Source organism: Oncorhynchus clarkii, chromosome 5, assembly GCF_045791955.1.
Source record: "Oncorhynchus clarkii lewisi isolate Uvic-CL-2024 chromosome 5, UVic_Ocla_1.0, whole genome shotgun sequence".
In the NCBI taxonomy this organism is placed as follows: domain Eukaryota; kingdom Metazoa; phylum Chordata; class Actinopteri; order Salmoniformes; family Salmonidae; genus Oncorhynchus; species Oncorhynchus clarkii.
Window position 1 is genome coordinate 36675503 of NC_092151.1, and position 8007 is coordinate 36683509.

General features: G+C 43.4%; 1 pseudogene; it reads right to left on the reverse strand.

Moving 5' to 3' along the window:
• Nucleotides 1-1008: 1008 nt before the first annotated feature.
• On the reverse strand, nucleotides 1009-7252 carry LOC139408750 (forkhead box protein N4-like; annotated as a pseudogene).
• Nucleotides 7253-8007: the final 755 nt, after the last annotated feature.

An 8007-nucleotide genomic window follows, 5' to 3' on the forward strand; every position in this document is an offset into this window, starting at 1 on the left:
AAAAACCTCAAGGTCAAAGGTCAATTAGGGGGCGCTTATATTTGTCCAGCTTCACCAACTGTGTAACATGTACAAGTGTGAGGTGTGATTTTTTTTGTGTGCATATCCCACTTTCCCTGAGACACCATCGGAGCGGGGTCACGGACATCAGAGGGGTATAGCGGTCTGTCAGATTCATCTCAAGATTGAAGTCTTTAGTAACAATAGCAAATGGCATCGGTAAATATTTACGGTTAGACAAATCCATAGTAGGCACAGGAGTCTATTCTCAGGTTAAAGCCGGTGAATATGCTAAGGCTTTAATACCATTACGTTAACAATCTTTAGTTAAATGTTTTTAGTATTTCTGAAATAACATGTAAAAGTCCTCTATTTTACAATATAAAATAATTGTAAGGCATGGCATCAAGAGTCATTTGGAGCATTTACTCAGAACATAGTAAATAAATACAAATGAACCAAAATAAATACACAGAAAATGCAGAGATAATGCCTACCTAGTAGTACTATAGTACTACAAACATAACTTATCAAGCTACAGTGCCACAGTGAAATCTGTGAATCAGTGAAAGACTTTTCCTCCATAAGGAATAGCCTAGATAACAGATTAGTTTCCCCGACAACGTCTACATATCTTCACAGAAACAAACATTGACTCCGGCTCTTGTAGAAATAAAGTGGCATTGCATTTTACCGCCGAAGATCCACACACACAAAAACACTTCATCCTCATCACTCCAAGAAGCTGACAGACGCAATCAAACATGCCCATGCTTGTTGATTTTGGCTGCTTCTTACGTGCTTTGGTGTTAAAACAGGAATCAGGAAAAAAACACATAAAAAAACTGACATAAAAGGGGCGAGACATCCTGTCAGGTGCAGAAAAGTTCAGGATTCTCATACAGTTGGTGCGGGGACTTTCAGATTCAACAGTAATGATCTTCCCATAGTCTGTCCTGATGTATTTCAGTGTTTAATACACTGTATATCAGTGTTTCACAGTCAAAGTCAGAGCTGGGTGATGGCCTGGCCCCTGGCCTCTGTGGTTGTGATGTACTGGGAGGGGACACCTGTCGGTCCACCAGGGTCTGTCCAGTGCTGGGGCCAGTCAGCTCACAGTCAGAGTGGTTAAAGTTACCCAGAGACTCCAGGCTGAAGCCCTCCTCCCTCATCTCCTCCCATAGGCTCCCTGAAAGACAGAAACAAACACATTATCACCATAGTCTTCACCATAACTGTCTGTTTTAAACTATCTGTTTTGATAAACGTGATCAACAAATATGGCATTTTGATTTTAAACATACGGTAACATCCCTCCTATCCTCATCAGAACCCACCGGCAAACTCCATGACACTGGAGTCCAGAGCGTCCACCTCGGCTGTGACGTCTGGGTGGAGGCTGTACAAGCTGTGGCTAAAGGGGTGTCTGTAGGGCTGCTGCTGGGGGAAGGGGCTGTGGGAGTAGTCTGGGACAGCATGGAGGGGAGGGGTCCGGGCGTGTACAGGGGAGCTGGGTTCTCCTAGGAGGGTGTGATTCTGGGCCTGGAGGTGGAAGGGGAGGGAGGACTGCAGATGTCCAGACAGCGGGGGACCACAGGGCATGGACAGGACACATGTCTTCCTGGGATCACAGGCCTTTCTCTGGCAGCCGTCCGGTCGGTCTGTGATCAGCCTATCCAGCTCATCTGAGAGCCAATACAAGAGCATTAGCTATAAACACTCATCAAGCAATATTATATAATGAATCAGAATGTTGCAATTATTGTCATGTTTCCACTCCCATCATCCCCTGCCAGGTCTCACCTGGGTTGGCCATGCTGTGACGGATGGCAGTCAGGTCCTTGCGTTTCCACTTCTGCATCTCCTCCTCCATCTTGTTGATCTTGGCTGGGTTGAGGGCCCACAGACAGCCCTTACGAGAGGTAGAGGAGGAGCCTCCCTGCTTGTTCTCCTCCTTCTCAAAGCACTTGTTCAGAGACAGGTTGTGTCTCACAGAGTTCTTCCAGCCATCAGGCGCCGTCTGTAGGGTGGAGAACCATTCATCAGTAAGACACATTATACTGATCATATACAATGTTGCTGATGTTCCTAAACTTCCACGAGCCCTGAAAATCTCAGGTGTGTAAAGCAGTATCTCCCCGCTCCTCACCTTGAAGTAAGGGAAGTGCTCCTTCATGAAGCCGTAGATCTCACTGACAGGAAGGCTGCCTGTCCGGCTGTTCTTCAAGGCCATAGCAATCAGGCAGCTGGCAAAAACCGTCAAATATTATGCATTTTCGCTCACTTCCAATTGTTCTGACCACTAGTCTGCTTTACACACTGTGTTAAAACTGCACCGATTAAATGTCAATGGAAAAAGGAGGGGTCAGTGTGTTAGTGTATCCTACCTGTAGGAGTAGATAGGTTTAGGGAAGGCCTTGGGTTGTTGTAGCAGATCCTGGTTGCTGTGGGGGTTGGTGATGCTCGTGACTGCTGCTTGCTGATCATACAGGTTCTGGTTATGGTAGGAGGTGCTGTTGTACAGGCTGCTGGGGGAACGCTGGGAAAAAGCAAAACAAGATACCTATTAGGCTGTCTTTGAATCAATTACAAGTGCTAGAAATCCTCTGCATCTCTCTGACATACAGTCTTACGTTCATAAGAGTTCAGAAACACTTCTGAAACAGTCAGTGGATGTGTTACCTGTTGCACAGTCTGAGCTGGGCTGTAGGCCTGCTGGGGGGAGTGGAAGTAGTGGGCTGGGGAGGACTGGTATTCTGAGGCAGGCACAGCACTTCCTGGCAATCCTGCCATCTGAAAGACAAAGACACACAGTAGGAGGGGAAGAACAGTGTTGATTTAAAAAAGAACTACAATAATAAGACCCCAAGAAATACTTACATTTCCATTTTGATTGTTGAGGTAGTTCATTCCAATATAAGTGTTGAGCATATTGCTATGTGGAGGGGCCATGGTGTTATGTCCTAGTGCTGAACTCATGTTGCTTTGCTGGTCTGAAAAAAAGAGTTTGTTTCAGGCCAGGTGTGTATACGTGTTTTTTGGCTTGTGTGTGTGTGTGTGTGTCTGCATTGTGTCTCACCTGTGTGTAGTTCCAGTATGCTGCTCTGGGGTCCTGCGTTGTTGAAGGCCAGTCTGCCTGTGGCCATCTGCTGCAGCCTGGGTACATCCACGGTGGTTAGCCAGGACAGAGACTGCAGGTCCCCCAGCTCCTCACTCTGTTGGGGCGGCTCAGTGGTCAGTAGCCTGACAGACACACACAATGAGCTGGTTACATCTACTGTAAGGGAGCTACAGGATAAACATATTCCTTATAATGTATATTGCCACTGCCCTCAGCTTATCGAGACAAGAGGTCACTGAAACTTTTGCTAACGTGCTATTCATCTTTTTTTTCTCCGCTTGTATTGAGTTGAAATGTAAAATAAACTGAACAAAACTATAAACGAAACATGCAACAATTTGAAAGATTTGACCGAGTTACAGTTCATTTAAGGGAATCAGTCATTTAAAATAAATTCATTAGGCCCTAATCTATTGATTTCACATGACTGGGAATACAGATATGGATCTGTTGGTCACAGATACATTAAAAACAAAGTAGGGGCGTGGATCAGAAAACCAGTCAGTATCTGATATGACCGCCTCATGCAGCGGGACACATCTCCTTCGCATAGAGTTGATCAGGCTGTTGACTGTGTCCTTTGGAATGTTGTCCCACACCTCTTCAATGGCTGTGCAAAGTTGCTGGACATTGGCGGGAACTGGACAAGCTGTCGTACACGTTGATCCAGAGCATCCCAAACATGCTCAATGGGTGACATGCCTGGTGAGTATGCAGGCCATTGAAGAACTGGGACATTTTTCAAGCTTCCAGGAATTGTTTAAAGATCATGGTACCATGCATGTGAGGTGATGGCGGCGGATGAATGGCACGACAATGGTATATCTCTTCATTATGCCTGCCCATAAAGTAACCCCACCGCCATCATGGGGCACTCTGTTCTAGAGGTCGACCGATTAATCGGAATGGCCGATTAATTAGGGCCGATTTCAAGTTTTCATAACAATCGGAAATCGGTATTTGTGGACACCGATTTGGCCAATTTTTTGTTATTTATTGTTTTGTTACACCTTTATTTAACCTTTATTTAACTAGGCAAGTCGGTAAAGAACGCATTCTTATTTTCGATGACGGCCTAGGAACGGTGGGTTAACTGCCTTGTTCAGGGGCAGAACGACAGATTTTTACCTTGTCAGCCCAGGGATTCAATCTTGTAACCAGTTAACTAGTCCAACGCTCTAACCACCTGCCTCTCATTGCACTCCACGAGGAGCCTGCCTGTTACGCAAATGCAGTAAGCCAAGGTAAGTTGCTAGCTAGCATTAAACTTATGAAAAACAATAAATCAATCATAATCACTAGCTAACTCCACATGGTTGATGATATTACTAGTTTATCTAGCGTGTCCTGTGTTGCATATAATCGATGCGGTGCGTATTGTTGCTCCAATGTGTATCTAACCATAAACATCAATGCCTTTCTTAAAATCAATACACAGAAGTATATATTTTTAAACCTGCATATTTAGCTAAAATAAATCCAGGTTAGCAGGCAACATTAACCAGGTGAAATTGTGTCACTTCTCTTGCGTTCATTGCACACAGAGTCAGTGTATATGCAACAGTTTGGGCCGCCAAGAATTTTACGTAATTATGACATAACATTGAAGGTTGTTCAATGTAACAGCAATATTTAGACTTATGGATGCCACCCGTTAGATAAAATATGGAATGGTTCCGTATTTCACTGAAAGAATAAATGTCTTGTTTTCGAGATGATAGTTTCCGGATCCGACCATATTAATGACCTAAGGCTCGTATTTCTGTGTGTTATCATGTTATAACTAAGTCTATGATTTGATAGAGCAGTCTGACTGAGCGATGGTAGGCACCAGCAGGCTCGTAAGCATTCATTCAAACAGCACTTTCGTGCGTTTGCCAGCAGCTGTTTATGACTTCAAGCCTATCAACTCCTGAGATTAGGCTGGTGTAACCAATGTGAAATGGCTAACTAGTTAGCGGGGTGCGCGCTAATAGCGTTTCAAACGTCACTTGCTCTGAGACTTGGAGTGGTTGTTCCCCTTACTCTGCATGGGTAACGCTGCTTCGAGCCCAGGTAGGAGCGAGGAAAGGGATGGAAGCTATACTGTTACACTGGCAATACTAAAGTGCCTATAAGAACATTCAATAGTCAAAGGTTAATGAAATACAAATGGTATAGAGAGAAATAGTCCTATAATTCCTATAATAACTACAACCTAAAACTTCTTACCTGGGAATATTGAAGACTCATGTTCAAAGGAACCACCAGCTTTCATATGTTCTCATGTTCTGAGCAAGGAACTTAAACGTTAGCTTTCTTACATGGCACATACTGCACTTTTACTTTCTTCTCCAACACTTTGTTTTTGCATTATTTAAACCAACTTGAACATGTTTCATTATTCATTTGAGGCTAAATAGATTTTTATTGATGTATTATAATAAGTTAAAATAAGTGTTCATTCAGTATTGTTGTAATTGTCATTATTACAAATAAATAGGGAAAAAAATCGGCCGATTAATCGGTATCGGCTTTTTTGGTCCTCCAATAATCGGTATCGGCGTTGAAAAATCATAATCGGTCGACCTCTACTCTGTTCACAACGTTGACACCAGTAACCCGCTCGACCAAACAATGCAATACACGTGGTCTGCGGTTGTGAGGCTGGCTGGACGTACTCCCAAATTCTCTAAAATGACGGAGGAAAATTATGGTAGAGAAATTAACATTCAATTCTCTGGGAACAGCTCTGGTGGGCATTCCTGCAGTCAGCATGCCAATTGCATGCTCCTTAAAAAGTTGAGACATCTGTGTCATATGACAAAACTGCACATTTTAGAGTGGCCTTTTATTGCCCCCAGCAAAAGGTGCACCTGTGTAATGATCATCAGCTTCTTGATATGCCACATCTGTCAGGTGGATGGATTATCTTGGCAAAGGAGAAATGCTCACTAACAGGAATAAGCTTTTTGTGCATATGGAACATTTCTGGGATATTTTATTTCACCTTATGAAACATTGGACCAACACTTCACATGTTGCGTTTATATTTTTGTTCAGAATAATTTTTGTAAACTAATTTGCATAAAGTACATTTTCTTTATTTTAATGAGCATGTTACTTTCCATTTCCTGACACTGAAAAACAAGGTGATGTAACATCTGATGACCACTGATCCTAATGGTCCATTGGCTGAATCACAATACACAGGGGCACACCCACGGTATTGAAAATGTGGAGTAGGGTCGGGTACACTGTGTGCACATGGTCTGCAACAGTTGGTCTGGCCATTGAATAATGATTAGTTATTGTGTCCCAAACGACAGTCCCCAGCCCAGCGGCACGTGCCTCTATTGTTTCCAGAGGGCTGTTCCCGGATTGTCCCAACCCACTCCACCCCCATGATGACCAAAGCCTGCATTCATCTGGTTGAGTGACAGCTAATTGACAAGCGAGTTAAAGGAGAGCCATCTGCCTCTCTGTCACCACCAGACCCTATGCACTACAACCAACCACTCTCTAGTGAAGGGGACTCCCTGAGGGGAGCAATAGCCTGGAAGGCAGGCTTAATGCTGTTGACTCTTCTAAACAGACATTACAATAACATGCATGTTGCATACAAAATAACATCAGTCTGGCTTTAAAGCTCCACCCACACACTGCTATCAGTAGGTAAACTTATTTTTAGTCACATGATAAAAACAACCTGTTGCTTGGAGACTGTGTGGGTCGTTTCATACCAACAAGCCAATTAGGGAATGGTTAATAACTGTAAGTAATATAATGTGAAAACCCTGTCTACAAACTGGCTATTGAAGTTTGATTGTGGTTAATTTGACAGTTAGGGTTTGGTCAATGTGTTGAATTAACTCCATTGAAAGTAGGCTAATTATAAAAGAGATGATCTTGGTTTCAATCAATGGGCCATAGGCTATGAGTTAAGAAACTAGGTAATAAGCATAAGAAATTAGACTACAGTGAGAACATTACAATAAAGTCACTTAATGTGGGAACAGAATATCCAGCATGATAAAAGTGACTGTAGTTCATTCAATGACAATTTGACTGCAAACAATCTCCAAACTTGATTGCTTGAAAAGTCACTAAACATAAAATCAGAAAAAACACCAACCTTTTTGAGGGAAACATCCATGTGCCACAAATAATACCGCTCAATTTAGCTTAGCACAAAATAATGATTCCTTCTGAGATTAAACTCCCTTCACTCAACAACAATGTCGCTAGGGGAACTCCAAACAAACACAATGTGAAGGCTAGAGACAAGCAGGTCCAGTGCACTGAACAATAACCTAGTTGAAGTGAGCTCTGATTGACCAGGAAAAAAGCTTGTACTCGAACTTGTAAAAAGGGGTGTTCGATGTGTCTACCCCCTTTGATTACCAGTACAAATTAGAAAGGCAGTGAAGCAAGTCCCCCCCAGGGGTAACTACAAGCAGTGTCCCCTTGTTTTCTATTTTTGAGGCCAGCCCTTCAAAGTCCCCACAACCAGACACCCAGGGATATATCTCCCCCTCTCCTCCATTGCCCCAAACAGCAGGACTGAAAACAGAGCTGATGTATTCATTGTTGTTTTTTTTGTGTGCATATTGTCACACACACGGGGTGTGCGAGAGAGAGAGAGAGAGAGAGAGAGAGAGAGAGAGAGAGAGAGAGAGAGAGAGAGAGAGAGAGAGAGAGAGAGAGAGAGAGAGGGGGGGGGGGGGGGGGGCTCTTAGCAAACCATAACGTTAACATGAACCATCAGGTTTGCCTGCCAAGCTTTTCAGAGTTAGCTAGTTCAGACAAGTGACAGCCCGATGATGTGATTAGCTGTCTGTACCTGAAATCATGTGATGAGGTGTGATGATTAACGTTAACGTTACTCCCAGAATTTCTGAGAATCG